The sequence below is a fragment of the Polyergus mexicanus genome, unplaced genomic scaffold, assembly GCF_030449975.1.
Source record: "Polyergus mexicanus isolate NDT 795.1 unplaced genomic scaffold, iyPolMexi1.0 SCAF_5, whole genome shotgun sequence".
NCBI classification, from domain to species: Eukaryota; Metazoa; Arthropoda; class Insecta; order Hymenoptera; family Formicidae; genus Polyergus; species Polyergus mexicanus.
The window spans coordinates 10,555,293-10,573,029 of NW_027223325.1; the positions used below are offsets into that span (position 1 = coordinate 10,555,293).

At 39.3% G+C, this 17,737-nt stretch overlaps 1 protein-coding gene across 1 annotated transcript in view; it reads right to left on the reverse strand.

Moving 5' to 3' along the window:
* Nucleotides 1–16,886, reverse strand: part of Sgf29 (SAGA-associated factor 29) — a 93,711-nt gene extending 76,825 nt beyond the window's left edge. The window contains exon 1 of the mRNA XM_070296730.1: nucleotides 16,656–16,886. The gene's annotated coding sequence lies outside the window, so the exon portion shown is untranslated. The remainder of the gene's footprint in view (nucleotides 1–16,655) is intronic.
* Nucleotides 16,887–17,737: the final 851 nt, after the last annotated feature.

Genomic DNA, 17,737 nt, shown 5'->3' on the forward strand with positions numbered 1-17,737 from the left:
TCGGATTTTCTAGAAGAGCTCGACAATAGTCTTGTCGTGGTACTTACAGGAGTCAGCAGGGCTGCATTGTTACTAAGATGTTCAAGTGCTACCCACGGAGTGGATATCCGGATTATCTAAAACCATTGTCTTTAATTTGTGCAATTTTTCTCGACAATGTTATCTTCTTTTTCATTTAATAAATTAATATACTCGAATCGGAATAATTAATATATTTATTATACGTGTTCATATATTATCTTAATTATATTTTACAGAATATTATCTATAAAAGCATATATTTAAAGAAAATTTAATTTATTATAAATATAACAGTTACTTTTATAGAATATGAAAGCGAAGTATCACTTTGCAGCAATAAAATTAAAAAAATTAGGTTTTTATAAGAAGCGCAAACATAATTCGTTAACCTAATTCTCATTGATAACAAACTCATGTCGCAGCAAGACGTTGTAGACGAGAAAATTGAATCGTAATCAAACTTGGAGGATTCCAATCATTACTTCTTAGCGAGACGTCCGTCGCCTCGCTTCATCGGCTCGTCGTCTCGTTATCGTGTCGAGCTTAGTTAGATCGAAATAACTTGGTTCAAGACACGCCCACGTCGGCGCCCTTGCTAGTATCTAGATTCAACTAACATAAGCTCAATGCGATAACGAAGCGGGTAAACGAACGTTCCGGTATCCGACGGTAGGGTTTGTTAAACCGAATCATTTGTCACACGAGCGCGATGCCACCGAGTAGTATCATCACACAGTCGACGTAGGTGCCGGCGGGATGTCAGATTGTATCGAACCTTGAAATGGGGTCGACGCGTTCCCCATAATATGTTCGATTCAACTCATAAGGATGAGATGACGCGTGTCAAGGCATCTCGCGACGATCAGGCCGAAATACCCTTCTTAAATCGGTAGCCAGATCCCGGCGAGGCAGATGCAAGCCGGATCGTACGTTATTCACATGCATGAATTACCGACGAATTAAAATTGATTGATATTGCCCGCGCCACGGATTAATCGCCAATGTGAATACGTAAGTTAATGGTAAAATACTGCTACCGTCCGATCGTGCGTGGACGTCAACAAACACACACACACACACACACACACATTTTGAAACATAAAATATAATTAAGATGCGTTAGATAAGCATCACGAATGAAAGGCTGTAATATATAACGTGGAAAGGGATTTTTATCTGGTAATAAACGTCAATCAAATTACGCGAGTCGAATCGTGAGAGATGGTAGCCGGCGATTTTCGAAATGAAGAATCTCTCTAATATAAATGCTTTCTATCGTATATATAATCCACTATCGGAGAGATCAAATTATCTCTTTATTGCTGCAACTGTCTGCAAGTGTGACTTCAATATTCTTTATCGATCATCGGGAAAATATGTCGGGACATTTTCTCAATAGGACGTTAATGCGATAAATATAGACGGCAACCTGATAAAGATGACCTTCTTGCCTGGATCAGGAACTGGTTCTAATTCTTGGGTTTCTTCCCTAGTCACGTCTTGGGGATTTGTAATTGAGGAGGATAAGAATCGGCGTCGCGCGTCTGCAACGAGTTACGAACGGCTTCAAGTATTTTCATCGTTCGTTGTATTTGACGACTCGAGTCCATTCTTGCACTATTCACACGTGGAAAACAAGCAGAATTTTTTTATACAACCAGCGAGTATTTAAATAACGAATTTGAACTCGATATAATTATTGTCAGCATATCGCCAGCAATCGATCGACGAGATAAACTAAATTCATATTTTGGAGCTCTTTTTAATGATAATCGATATTGCTTTGCTATTAATAATTATTTCTCATATCTCTTATCGCGACTTCTTTGCAAGCATTATAGCGAGAGTATTAAATTTATCTCCCGGAATAATAAAACTTGATACAGACATTATCTGATGACTCGCGGGGTCTGATCTGTTGAGATTTAATCCGTGAATTGTACATCGGCGAGAGAGACAGCCGGTTGTCTTGTAACGCCAGAGGGAAAAAGGTCAAACATCGGGCTCTCTAGAGTTGTATACCTTCGAGAGCTTCATTCGACTCCACGGATTTGCTCAGCTCGTCTGTCCGATCGAGCGTACGTCCGTTTGTCTAGCGGAGTCTCGTACCTTGCGATCGTGTTCGAGTTACCGCTACAAGCGAACCGTTGTGTCCCCGACTCGAGTCGCGTTGTAACGCGCTGCCGCCGCTTGAATACCGGTCTGTTACGCGGAAGTGCATGCACTAGAACTAGAAGGATATGAAAGACAACGGATTGGCTGTCCGCGACCGATGACACTGAGAGCCAAGTTAACAACTACGCGAAAAAAAATTTCTTGCGCAATAAGATCGGTCAGTGAGAACATAGTCATGAGGACATACGTCCTCATCCTTTCCGTTTGCCGATTGAAAAACGCGATTAATATACGAGCATGCGAGGAATAGTAATATTAATTTTTCATCTCTTTCTCTCTCTCTTTCTCTCTCTCTCTTATTCGTCATGCATGTCAAATATGAACGGAGTTGTAATCGCGTTTCTCGCTCTTTGCTCTTGGCCCCCTTGACTTTTACTTATTAACATCGAAGATTGTATTATCCGTTAGATTGACGTAGCCTTTCTAGTCTCGATTTATTGACGTTTCGCAAAATGTATCGCTCACGTGATATCAGCAAGACACGAATGTTAGCGCGACCATAATCGATCTGTTAAAGAAGCAAATACCTATGTATTATCCATCACGCGATCGATACTCTTATGTATGCACTCGAAAAGTCGTACGACTATCGCGCATGATTCATTAGTAAGTATCGAATGAAATTACATTGTCGGCAAAGCCATCATGCTACCGTGAAAAACGGATCGGTAAATAAACGGCGACATTGTACGTATATGAATTGGCACGCGCGCGCTTTCTCTAAACTCTGCCCGTTCCATATCTTCGGCGCCTGATAGTGCCTGAGTGATTGGCAATTATCGGCACTGTCATCGGATCACGGATGTGTAACGTATATCGTCGAGAAAATTGTCGGTTCAACACGCACGCGCAATCATTCATATATCGATACTCATCCGACAATTCATTACCGTAATTTCGTGTACAGAATCTCGTTACACCCTGTGATAGATTTGACAGTTTCGACTAGACGACTTCACGTTAACATTATTTACATTCGACGTGTTTGCAATCCTATCAAAACAGTCGTTTCTAATGATCTGTTACGTCTACCGACAATCTTTCTCATTAATCCTAGATCGATGGATTCGAAGACTCTTCGATCATTCGCGCGATTCGTGATTCAGAATCGCATTAACGTTTTGTACCGTACTCGAATTTTAGAATAGTTTTAAAGAATTTTTTTCTTCTTTATTATTAACGCAGTCTTTTATTTATTCGACATATTTGTGATATAATCATATTAAGAAAACAAAAAGCAAAAGTTATTGTTTGGTTTCTGCGTGAACGCCGATTTAATTCCCGCTCTGCTATCTATTTGTGTCGGATATTTATAGCATAATTATTTTGTGGTACTACAAGCGCATCGCAAGCGACGCGGAGAAAGTTGGTCGAGGAAGCTGTCCCCGTCGAGTAGGGAGTCGCTGGCAAACGGACGCTTCTTGCAAGAACTAAATGGGTCGAGCGTTGCGCGTCTCTTCTTTGGCGTGTCCTCGAATATCACGGTAAATCTGATCTCGATTTATTTGAAGACTTCCAGAAACTGAGTCACTTGGCTATCTCGACGGAGATATAAAAAGTTGCCGATCGAGACAAAATTGTGTTGCTACGAGTACGATCTTTCACGGGGTCCCTCGCGGGCTGCGCTAAATATCTGTCGGAAAGGGGGCGAGAAGGGCAGAAAGTGGCAATGGGAAAAGAAAGGGCGCATAAGGGAGGGAAGAAGTTCGGCGAGGTGGCTCTATGGGATGTCGTGGCTGTGCTTAGCCCGTGTCAGGAATGTAATTCACACGCCGCTGGCATTCCGTCACGTTCCATTCCGCTCGCGGCTTCGGCTTTTGTTGCAGGCGCGATGCGTTCCTCTCCGCGGCCTCTCACCAACCGCCGCTCACGAAACTCGGGAGACCACCTTTCCCACCTACGTGCGAGCCGAAGACGCGTCGCTTCGCGACTAAGACCGGTTAAGTACCGCGCGCGGCCAAAGTGTAGGTCTGCTTCCACCTTTTGGGATTCCGACTTTCATTATCCCGCCTTGCAAAAACCGACCGCTCGAGAACGCGCCTTGATGTCGATCGATCTGCGAGTTATGGCACGCGATCCTCGATACGATTCCGCCGGCGGTTGCTCTCGCTCTCATTGTGAAATCTTTATTCAGGTATGACACATAGTAAAGTACAGTCCGTACTAAAATATATCTTCTCTCCTTCAAAGCGTATTCAAATATAAATAATTATGTATATTTTATAAATACGTTTGTAGATAAAAGAGAAGAGTTTTTTTTCTTTTTGCACACATTTTCATACAACTGGATTAGAATGTATTAAATTATTCATTCATCTACTTTCCTATTTTTTTATTTCGATAATTAAAAGACATGTTGTTTCACCAGATATAATTATTTAAATTATTGTTTAACGAGGTCTTTCATATTTTTCATTACCTCGACAGCTAATAATTTCTAACATTTGCGACGCATAACATTACTTAGAAACTAGTTAACCGCGACAGTATGACCTGTAGAAAAAGCCACTATTGCATTCCGCGCGGTTCTTCCTTCTACAGCCGCTCCTTGCAACGAGAAGACGCGGAGGAAAAGAGGCGGAGGAATGACATAAAACGGTGTTTATTACGACGTTACTCCAGTTTAGCAAATTACTTGCACGCTCCCTTAATCACGGCGTAATGCATGCTCTTGCCACATTCTTGTCTCGTGTAATATAGGTCCGATGTGCAGACTACTTATATACACTCGAGATTCACAAAAGTTACGGTAGGATAATAACGACTGGTTTCAACGTCTTGCAATTGCAATTATTTTATTTAAGAGAATGTAGATGCAATTTGATAAATATCTTATAACTGGCCGATAAGCGCGCGAGGAATCGCCTCTGAGGAGAATACTTAATTAAAAATATTCAACAAACTGTCATAATATCGTTTCGTTAAGCGTAATAGTTTTCAACAGACTGTGATTAAACTGTCAAGAGAATTAAAAATAAAGCACAGATATATAATTTACTCATTTAAAAATAATAGTCTAAAGCTTGAAGCTGTCCGAGCGAAATTCTTTGCCTAATAATGAAGATGTTGCTTCATTATTGTACGAGACGGCGCGAGATAGTGCTTAATTCGGTGCTTCTCATAATGCTCAATAATGAATAATTATTATCGCAAATACACACACACACACACACAGAGGATGAATAATCCAGTCTGGAGCGTTCAAATTCCCGATGAGGATGCTCTCGGCCGTTCGTTTACCTGCCACTCGACAATACCTTTCAACTTGCTCATCTTCCTTAGCAGTGTGCTCTTTGCATAACAGATAGACGAAGAATCGTCATGAAAAGAAAATCAAACTGCTTTTCCTGCAGATCCATTTGTTCCTCGCTTTCACGGACGATGCTGACCCGTCGAGCAAAATCAACGTTGAAGAACAAACGAGGTCTTGGTAAAGTTCTTCGGTAAATACGACAGGCACGATATACACGCGAATGGATATATTTAAAGGTAGCGCTATTATTATACATGGAAAGACGCCTTTCATCCCTCCCTTTCATTTCGTCCCGCATTTCTTTAACGAAAAGAAACGAGAGAACGGAGACGTTTCAAGTAAACTGCTAAGTGGCTGTAAACGCGCTGAATACATTTCAATCTCATTTTTGCAATTATTGCTTGTCGAGATAATCGTCATCGTCGGTGTCTCTGAGACAGACAACCACCCCTGATGCAACCCGTGAACTCAGAAACATTGCACGCTCGTATAATAGAGAATAACATTGCTTCTTTTTTATTATAATTATCATTGCCGTTATTATTAGTTCAATATTTTTGCTCTCGTTGCGTCGAGGCTTTCAGGTTTTTATCCGACATTTTTCTCATAACAATTTTCTCTTCACTCGCGTTCGTTTCTTTCCTCTTTCCTTTTACAGAACGAAGTATAAATTCTAAGAGAACTTTACGTCATTCAGATGGATCAGAAAAGAAAAAAATTGCATGTCTTACATAATTTACGCAAATTTTATTTATTCAAATTCATCAATAGAAAATAATTTAACTATGTCTTTACTTTGATATTTTGATGTAATATTATTGTCAGATTTTACATATATGGTTACTACGCACCGTCAAATATAAATTTATGTCTAATAATGTCCGAGATAAAGTGCTGTCACATGTTAGATACAAAGAAGAATATTTCGTTGAAAAAGATCGAAATCAAGTTGCGAGAGAAAGGAATACGATGAATTTTAAATTCCCAAATGTGAATAGATACAAATTTATCATTGCAATTCGATCTAACTTTGACACATACACACACACTTGGATTATTATTCAATTCTAATAATATTAATTTGCAACCGGCTATCTAAAATGCACTAGTGGGATTTTGCAAAGTTCTACTTCCATAAACCTCTCGTGATACAATGTAGCAGCGAAACTGAATCATGGTAGAAAGACTATTTAATTGCACGATTAATTAGCAATACGATTAACGAATCTCTCGAGTGAAAGCTGAATAGAATCGAGACGGTTTGCTTCTGTCGATGTTGATTATGATCCCCCATCGACATGGTGATACATCGTCGATGTATATGTATATATACGCGAAATCTAACAATAAGGTATGCGTGTATTCGTTTATTGTTTTGCTTGTATATGTATATCTGCGCGCATGTTAATTGAATAGCATCGGAGAATAGCCCAAACATTACTAATCCGCTTTTCTAGGATCAGCGTACGGTTTTTGTTGCCCGTTCGTTACGATGTCCGTTTTCGAGTACGTATCCGCGGAAAATCGTCCCGGATAATCGGCGTAAACTTTGATATCCAATATTACAGCCGCAGAATCCGTTTTACGTTCATAGTCGTATTAGCGTGCTTCTAATTGCTTAGAACGATAGCGAAATGGTCGATTTTGTACAATGCACGAAAATCGTATTTTCAAAAACGTTCAAAAACATCTTTAAGAGAAAAATTTTAAAGTTGTTATATTAATATTATTCTTCTGAAAACTGAAAATTAAAATTATTTGATTCAAACAATATTTTTTATAATACTTGTCGCTATGATAATAATAGATAATAATACAAAATACATATAAAATTCCACATTATTTCATTGATGATGTAAATATTACGTTTAATCAAGAGATTATATATAATTCAGTCTAATTATACACTGACATTCAGAATGCTATGACAGTTCAGAATAAATTGGCGATATTATCAGTGCGAAATTTAAATAACTCTAACTATAAATATAATTTTAAATCTACGACAGGATGGATCCTCCATCGTTCATGTAGACATGATCGCAATATGGTCAGATGCTAAAAGTTCAATCACGCAGCACTTCTCTCGATACTCACAATCTGCAAGTTTTCTATATATCGAGTGATTTCCAGGGTATCGAAAAACGCGCGATCGGCGAGAAACGTGCATTCAACGTTACAATTTTTGCAGCCGCGAGAAACAACATCTGCGCATTATGAAACGCGATAAAATTACGACCAGGCAGAGGATCTAGAGGAGAGATAGGGTGAGGAGGACACGCGGAGCACGTGTCGGCCGAATGGTTGAGGCATTATTCGGACATGACCTCGATATCGGATGTTCATGCTTGACAAGGAATCCCGGCGCAATTAGGCGAGAGCGAGCGGGGCCGAACGCATCGGCGGCAATTACTCCCGGCATTGCGGTTACACTATGCTGCTCCGAGGGGAGAAATGCATAGCGAGACGAGATGAGAGGAGACGAAACGGGACGGGACGGGACGGGACGGGACGGGACGGGAACGGTCGAGCATCAAAACAGCCTCATCAAGATCATTAGCGTTCGTCCGGCTGCGAAGGCTTTCGCGTAAGAGTAGCGGGTGCAAAGTCCGGTGCATGCCTGCGCACATTGTGTCGTCAAAGGAACGCGTTCCGTTCCGCGTCTGCGAAATCTACCGTTTCATACGACCCTGCCTGTTACGAAGCCCTGCGGGCTGCGTCTCGCACGGAGTCGCATTTGCACGGTGAAAGACGAGCCCGGGAAATGGCAGGGGACCGCGCTCAGATAAGGTTTTCGCTAATTTGAATTCGAATCGTTGCGCAAAGTTCGCGCTCCGCATTCGGGAGGAAATTATTGCCACTATTATACGGATAAATTGCGATGAAAGTGCGCACACATATCAGGCGTGATATATGTATATCTTAATGTTTAGATATTCGTGCATCATAAATCATAGTTACATCTCGCAATCGTATTTATTTCAAAAATTTGCCGATTTTTATGTGTAATTAATTTCTAACGATCAAATTAGGAAGCGATTAAAGCGATTTGTTTTATTTAACGATCGGTGTAAGCAGAAAACGTATAATATCATACGTGACGATAAACGGAGCGTTATAAGCGACGATAAAAAATCCATTTGCTCAACTTTATATCATTTCAAGTAATTCATATCCTAATAAACCGCGATTGATATTTCAAAGTTCTCATATATCCATCTGAAATATAATCGTAATAGATAATAATCACTTTTTTTAAATATAAATTAAATAATGAAAACGGGTTAATAAGAATCAAACGCGCGATAATAGGCTCAAATATAAAAATTCGATAATATATAAAATTTTCATTAAAAAGAAATTCAAATATTTATTATATGTTTCGGTTCATTTCATCACTTTTTTAGTTCAAACATTATATATATATATATATATATATATATATATATATATATATATATAAATAGATGTAAAAATAATTGCATTATAAAAGGTAATCAAAAATTACTATACTTAATAAAAATTAAATATGTTGTAGGGGAGGTTCTTCTGAGTAATTTCCCGTAAGAAATTTGTGGGGAACGTTATAAGAGTTTAGGGGAGATATAAGAAATTAAAATTTTCTAGTTTTCATATTTTTCCTATTATAAAATAAAGAAAAATAAAATTTGTTTTTGTTGTATTTACGTAGAGCAGACGTGGAAAAAGTGTTCGTTTACATTTGCGGGATACGTATACACTCAAGGATACTTTGTCAATAATATATTTCATCTATTTCTCGCAGTCTGTTAACAGCTTTCAACGAGCAACGACACGAATTTGTGTGTGAGTCTTGTCTTGAAAAATATTATTTACGTGTTCACGCATATACTTTACAACGCGAAGCGAGGTCCATCTCACAATTGTTGCGCGGATGGGAAAGTGTATGCGTGGACGCAATGGATTCCGTCTCCCCCCCCCCTCCCCTCCCACTCCCCTCCTGGGGAGCTCCACTTCCGGAAAGATATAACCAAACCCAATTGTTGACAATTTAGAAAGTCATAAGCAGTTTTTTTTTTCAATGAAAAAATAAAAAATTATACAGGATATATATACATTTTAATATCAAACTTCAATTTGTTATATCTTTTAAATTAATGTCGCCCCCCCCCCACAAATTTTCTTACGGGGGAATTATTCAGAAGAACCACCCCTACAACATATTTAAGTGACAATAAAATCAGTGTAATTTTTGTGCTCTTTGTGCAGTTTTACCAAATTTATTCCTAAAAATAGTTTCATCCGCGTTTAGCAACTAATACTGGAAAAACTGTAATATATTGATTCGTAGATACCTTAATGTGATAACGAGTTTTTTTGTTTCATGAGTTTATACTCACGCGGCGAGGCGAGTTTATAAATTAGAGTGAAAAGGTCCGTGTTACCGATCGCGCAATCAATTTCTCGTATGCACAATGATTACAATATCGATATGGGGTTAAACTATTTTATTGTGACTCTTTACGCATGAAACTATTTTATGATTCATTTTAATTGCGGATTCTATTGTTGTTATATATTACATAACAAAAAAAAAAAAAAAAAATAAAAATTAACATCCAATTACAAAAAATCTTAATAGATAAATTATGAAATATTTGTTCTGTTTATTTTAAAAAAGTCACATGTAATTTGAATCAAAGTAACAACGAAATTTTTATAATACATCATTTAACGCGATATAACATATAAAATGAAATTTTTAGTCTTACAGATATATACAGATATTTCGAAAATTAGATAAGTGAGATGAGAAAAGAAACTTGTACAAGGTGTAAAAGGGTGATTTCGAAGACGTGTCGAGTGTGAAAAGGACCATCGAAAAGTACAGCGCGCGTTTGTACAGAATGAGGAATGTCGAAATTACGGGGCGAGTGTTCCCGGGAGGGGAGGGGAGGGGGGATTACTGTTACGGGCGAGTATAACGAGGTATATTACCGCTCCAAGGCAGGCAGGTACAACATTTAACGGCGCGTCGTCTCCGTGCCGTGAGTTTCCACGCGGACGAGAGAGGGACCCGCGTCCCGTCGTGTCATAAATTCCCAATTCCGCCGCGCTCTCGCCGTCTCGTCACCGTACTCTTGCCTGCCTTCCGTGACGTTAACTTTCATACGGCCACAGAAATCCGAAACTTGGAGCTGTATCGCGTTCGCGCGGGATGCTGTCCGTCCGTCCGTCCGTTCGTTCGTCCGCGTCGCGTTGCACCTCCGAGTCTCGCTGGGGGACCCGATCGTTACTCACGTCTCGCACGAATAACGCGTGCGAGAGTCGACTCGTTACGCCGAAATACGCGCACCGAAAGACGTGACGTATGACACAGCGCGGTCCGCACGAACGGTCCATATATCCGTCGGAGACGAGCCGTTAATTGTAGCCCCCTCGTGTCACCCTTGAACCCGGGATAAGGCCCGCGGAACTCGCTTACGAATCGAACGTCTGGAAATCGCGGGCTGCGTGACGCGTCAACCTTGTATACTTGCTATAAATATACACTCGTGGATGTTTTAAATCAGAGATGCGTTATAACTTATCCCTTGGGGCTTTTTCAGATCGGATATTCGTCTGCATGAACGAGGTCTATATCTGATGAACAGAAAAATATTTCGATCGCGGATACTTTTTAAACTTAATTAATTTAATGAAACGAGAATTTGGTATTTAATGTTTATTTTTAAATGTCTATCTTATCGAATTATTTTTTACGTAATAATGATACGTTAAAGTAAATTTTAAACGATAGCTTCCGAACGATTATTTCCGATCACATGCCGCTTCATTCGATTAAAATCCGATATTTATTTAACAAGGATCACGTTCGATAGCGTACAGCCGAGAAAGAGAGTCAAGTTTGATAGAGGGAACGTAACAACGTTCGCCTCCGATATAAATTGCTCGGGTAAATCGTGTTTCGACTCGAAGTAATTCGCGCGGACACGTTTGGTAGGTTCTGGCTCGTCCCAACGAACGAAACCGTTTCGAACGGTCCAGAACGATAACCATACGTCAGGCGGAAGCGTCGCTGCCGCTACCAGACGACCGAAAGGTGAGAGAAAGAGAGAGAGAGAGAGAGAGAGAGAGAGAGAGAGAGAGAGAGAGAAAGAGAGGAAGAAATAGAGATGCGAGAGAATTCCATTTAGGTTCATGGCGAATACCTCTCTTTCTCTCTCTCGCGTACATCTCTCGCCAACGCGTATGTTTCAGGTTCGCGCGTAACGTGCGGGTTATGCGGCCTCGTGGGATTCGGTAGCGAACGTTTCCTATCGTTTCGCATCGAAAACGCCGAGGTCGAGGAACGACGCGTTCCGTCTTGCAAGCCGAATACAAATGCGCGCCGACGATAGAACCAGAGGGGAGACGCTTCGAAAATTCAGACATATTTGTTACGCACGACCGCGCCGCCCATAATAATGCGGCGAATCTAATCTCTGGGGCCCTATCGCTGATATACCGGCGCGTCCCTTCCACCATGATTCGTGGCTCCGGCTTTTGGCCGGGGGATTTCGGATTTCGTGGCACGACCGAGGGCGAAACGCTTCGTAATTTTCTTAGCGCGATGTATATCGCCGTGATTAGTTTCCCTAACTGTCTCGGATGAGAATTTTAAAAGACTTTTGCTTTATTGGATGCATCTCTCTTTTTTTTCCCCTAGTATAATGTGTTATCGAAATGAACAGTATCAATTATATTCCGTACCTTATCATTTCTTAACAATTGCATGATTTCTCACACACACAAATACTTTTTAAAAAATTTTTATTTTATAGAATAATTCTTATATAAAAATAATATCCCTTTAATATAATACATGTGCAAATATAATAATAATATTTATGAGAAAAAATAATTTTTCTTGATTCCTTGAATTGCTTTAAATACGATTCTCTCTCTCTCTCTCTCTCTCTCTCTCTCTTTCTCTTTATCTCGTTGTAATTATATTCATGTACAAATAAATCTTCATTCCAAATGATGCTGTCCTTAATGAATTTAACCCATGGGTCAATCGAATGAAATATTTTTACACGTATCATCAGCAGTCATAAATATGAGAATCATATTTAGTAGAAATAGTGTCAGGGAGAGTACAAGAGAAGCAAGTCCCAATGATAATAGCGCTATATTTTACACTTATTAATTACATAGAAATGCTCGATGCTATTCCTAGTATCAATCGAGCATTCTGTAAAATGAGGTCGCCGACCTTCTCTCGTTCTATCTTGAGAATCTCGCGAAAGGTCGGCTGTTTCGTTCGCTATTTGCGTCCCTGCCAAAGTCATTCCGATCCGTCTCGTTATTCCGGCCACGTTGACTTACTTGTTTGCGCAAATTAATGTCTCGATACTATCGGCCGTAGCGGGCTTAATGTCGCATAACGAGTAACCACCGAGTCGCGCGTAGGTTAAAAATAACAGTACGAATTTTAAGTGTCGCATTACCCTGAGCGAATGACTGACGCGCATACACGAGCTTCAACGTTCTACAACAGGAGTCTCAAACGTTTCGATGACATCGTGTGGCTCGTCTTTTTTTAAAAATGCAATTTATCGATCCTACTATATTTTGAACCTACGCTTCATGGAAGCGTTCAAAATTTTATCTTCATTTAACATTTACAGACATATTTCTTTGTACTATTTATCTTGTGTGAAAATATAGAGCAAATTTATATCTTATTTTATTATTTACAGACAGATGTATAAATAAAGTAACGCGATGTAGAAAGACGTCATGTATATAAGTTGCAAACGTTGCGTGATAATAAAATCATATGCAAAGCCGGTCGTACCGCGAATGAATTTAACGACAGGATTTTTCTGACGCGGCGCATCCGGTTTGCCTTGATACAAGTTTAATCATATTCACACGCGGCTCATGTATACGTATATATATATATATATATATATATATATATATATATATATATATATATATATATTAACGAGACACGACCCGCCCGTCGTATTTAATATTTACCTGAGGATCATTTCCGCTCGTTTAATTAAAGCGTACCAGCTACCACTTTCTTCCTACAGCCACGATCGATTCCCAGGATTCGCACGAACGGTATTTACTGAGCGTGATTTGCAACGAAATTAAATCGGCACGTCCAATCTACCTCTCCCCTTTGATATTACCCTTTCACCCCGTTGTTGCCGCAGGATATTTTCTTCTTCAACCTTTCAAATCAAAGAGCGAAAAATCTCTATAATTTATTTTTCCTCTTCTCTTCGTAAACTATTTTTACAAATAATTACGCGTGTCATAGCGTTGAAAATTTCTTTCTTCTCTAAATTGCTTTAACAATAAAATAAATTTTATACGTATTATCACCCACATTAATATATGCCTTTTCTTTGGAATAACATAATAAAATGAATTCAAAATATTATTTTCATAATTTAGATTTTGAAAGACTTTCCTGATAGGAAAAGAATGCGTGCATAAAAATAAAAGCTTCACTCAAACTTTAGCGACATAGACACAGCTTGATATATGACGATGAACTATCCCGTGTTATCAGATACGATGAGGCTAACGAGGACGTGTATATCGCTCGCGTGAACGAACAAACGTGATAGTAAATCGTTGTAACTTCTTGCCGATTCGCCGCTTTTGCAAATTGACCAAAAGCACGACACATATATATATATATACAATGCTATTGAATGTACCGACATCTCCATAGAACGTCACTTTCCTTCTTTGTAATTTCAAACTTTCCTTCTTGTCATTTCAAGATCGAACATATTCGACATCCGTCTTTTTATTCATCTTCTTCGTTTTTTACTCTTTTTCTTGACTTTATATTTTCGCCTTAACAAATTGAACACGAACGATACCATATTGTTTTAATATAGAGATACGATATATTTTAATAAAAGAATAAATTAATTAATGAAAGATTTTATCGTGGCAATGGTATTTTTATAGAGATAAATTTTCTTCCATCTTGTGATCTTGTAAACAATTATATTGTAGAACTTAGAATTGCATATATCTAAAAATAAGTCTCAATTGTTCCATCATTGAAGCACTTTCATAAAACAAACATGATGTTAATGCGATTAATCTGACTCGCAGTCGGTCGCAAATAAACTGATTTATTCGTCGACAGGTACGAAATTTTAATTGCGCGAAAGCTTCGATTTAATTAAAAGTCGAGAGACCGATGGGTGTGCCCTCGGCCCGGAAGCGCTTATCGCGACTACAGGCGAAAAGGATAGCGGTGGCAAAAGGTACGAGGGAGAAAGAGAGATAGGGACAAGAGGACGAAGCGGGGTTGATCGATAAACGGGAGGGAAAGAGGGGCCGCGATAGACGGACGGGCCGCGAGCTTTATCCGAACGTTCCAATTACCGGGTTCAGATCGCGGATCTCCGAGTTCATTTGTATATACACGGAGGGTTCGCGAAGCAGAACGGAAGACACACGCGAACGCAAACGTGAACGCGAATCGCGCGGCAGATAGCATCGGAAGGGAGCCGAGCCGTGTAATTGATTCAAGGGTAAAACAATGAGCCTCTATGCGGAACCATGCTGCATACACCGCACCTTGACCGAAACGTACGACCAAATTGCGAGAACATTTACAGCAGGGAGGGTGTAAGAGGGTGTAATCTATTACGTGAAAGCGCATGAATGAATAGTTATTGTTAGAAAATCAACAACTTGGGAAAAAAAAGATCGACGAACGAGATTCAATGATGAGGAATTTTTTTTATACATTGATAGAAATAATTATTCCTCGATGTCATATTTTACGTATAACGAAACTTTCAGATAACGGACACGACGGGACATTTTCCATATATTAGAGATGCGACAGAAAAAGAGCCGAAAAAGGCAGGAAAAAGCGCGTTTCGTTATTTAGCCATTGACGATGAGCGTCTGGTTTTACGTACGTGCAATGGATGCAAATAGAAATGCAACGCGCGCGTCAGCCGGACAAAGCGGATAGAGCGTTAGGTAGGATAAAGCGAACGAAAAGAAAGAAGAGAAATGGAGTCGAAAGGGAGAGGGACTCTTTTATTATAATAATCTGCGGCGCCCACGCGACGTGCAACCGAAAACACGTCCCGCGCTCTTATTTTCCTCTCTCTGTACCGACTACCTTTACCTTTTATCATGTGCATAATCCCAATGACTGTCGGGGATGCATTTCATCTTTTTCACGCACAAAATTGTAAATTCAGATTTTTACATTTTAACAATTGTACGAGAGAAAAAGATTTTAATTCTCCGACTCTTTTCCGATATTTCTTATGCACGAAGTTGTTATGCATAACAAAAAAAAAAAAAGGCCTTTTTATCTTATATATAATTTTTATAAATCCTCGAAAAGCGCATCGGCTCTACTTTACATAAATTTGCGATTTTATTTTATCTGTTATTTACGAATTATATATTCTTATTATGCAGAGTGTTAAAAAAAAACCATTCAATATTTAGATGGAACACACTATACCGAGTGAAAAAATCTTAGTAAATATAAGTCAGAGGCTCAAGCGTTTCCGAGATATAAATATTTTTGTTAGCATCACGATTGATTTATTGGCTTCTATGTGTCGCATGCGATGTTTACTTCGGTGTTTATAAACCACGTTTCGAATGTCCTTATTCAATTTTCTCATACATACTTCGTAACAAAAGATTTCACCGGCGATCAGTCAGTTGTCATCAACCGGCGATCGCGGATCTTTGCGATTTGATGATTACATACAATAGTTGCAAAGTATCGTGCTGGCAAGAAACAGTTGAGCTTTCGAGTTTACTAAGGTTTTTTTTACTTAATATAGTGATCTGCCATATAAATATTGACTGGTTTTTTTTTTTTTTTTTTTTTAACATCCTTTATTTCTTTCTTTATCATTTCGAAAGACTCCACAAAATAGTTTTAAAGCGGATACTCGGCGTTACAAACGACAGACAGAAATTAAGGTTTTCTATAGAGCCGAGAAAAGTGCAAGGTTTTCTCTTGATGACATTGTGAGGTAAATTTGAATACGTAGTGCCAAGATAGTAACGACGTCGATCGAAACGCTCGCGTGTATCGTCGTAATAGCGTTTCCAGTTTCATCGAACGTCTACTAAGCGATAAAAACCATTATGTGATGTATGACGCGTGCCAGGAAGGGCATCTCCCATAACGTCTCTCTTCATTAATCCGTACCTCGCCTTTTACGCCGATCCGCCCATACGATCCTATATCCATCTCCTCTCCTACCTCTTAACTGTTGCAAATGACTTCGCAGCAGTTTTGCTTCTTCAAAGTGTGCAAGAAGAAATTGCCCCGTCCGGTTCACTTGTATAAACGTCCAGTCCATTAATAAAGACGCACGACGACGACGACATCGTTATCTGCTCGTGTTGAAATGTCACAATGCATCGCGGTTATCCATTGTACAATTGTTTTCGCAGCTATATGGTAGATCCTTTATAAGAAATTTTCTATATGAGAACCGACATACGTGAACAAACTATGCAGAATTGTGTATCATTTTAATATCCAATAAACATAATAATTTAATAATAATTCATAATTTTGTCTTTCAATTGTTTTTAATATATTTTATAACTTTCTGAATAAACATCTAATGCGATGTTTAAATATTTTTAACAATCAATTTTTTTAAATTATTCGACGACTCGATAGTTTGTCATCGTTCTTCAAACTCGCATGTTACGCGGTGCTAACAATAATAATTTCACTCCTTAATGTCCGCGATAAGAAGAGCAAACTGCTGCACGTTTTGTCCTCCGCGGACACAAGCGGCCGATCAAGGCGCTGGTGACACGCCAACTGATGAAGACACACGCCAACGTAACTTGTCCGCATTAAACATTGTAATGCACCACAATGATATATCGAGCTCGCGTCCCGAGAGGTCGAGAGCACGAGCTATTACATAGAACGCGCAGCACAAATCACTTTCGTTCCGCAAAATTTCTTTCGTCACGTTCGCGACGACTCGTTACAAAATGCTCGCGCGTATAAAAGCGCGTAGATTTTTCGCATAAAATTGCGTTCTATCGACGACACTGTTGCGCATCATTATACCGCTTCGCGAGATGTACATTAGTCTCCTACGTCACTTATTTTATCCATTTAAATGGCGAAGACGTGACGTAAAAATCAAGATTATCACTATCCATCCGTTCTTCTCTCTCGTTCCATGTCTCGCGTTTTTTATCGCGCTACTAATTTGCTTACGCAATCTCGTCTTTCAGTTTTCCCGCTGCCTTTGGGACACC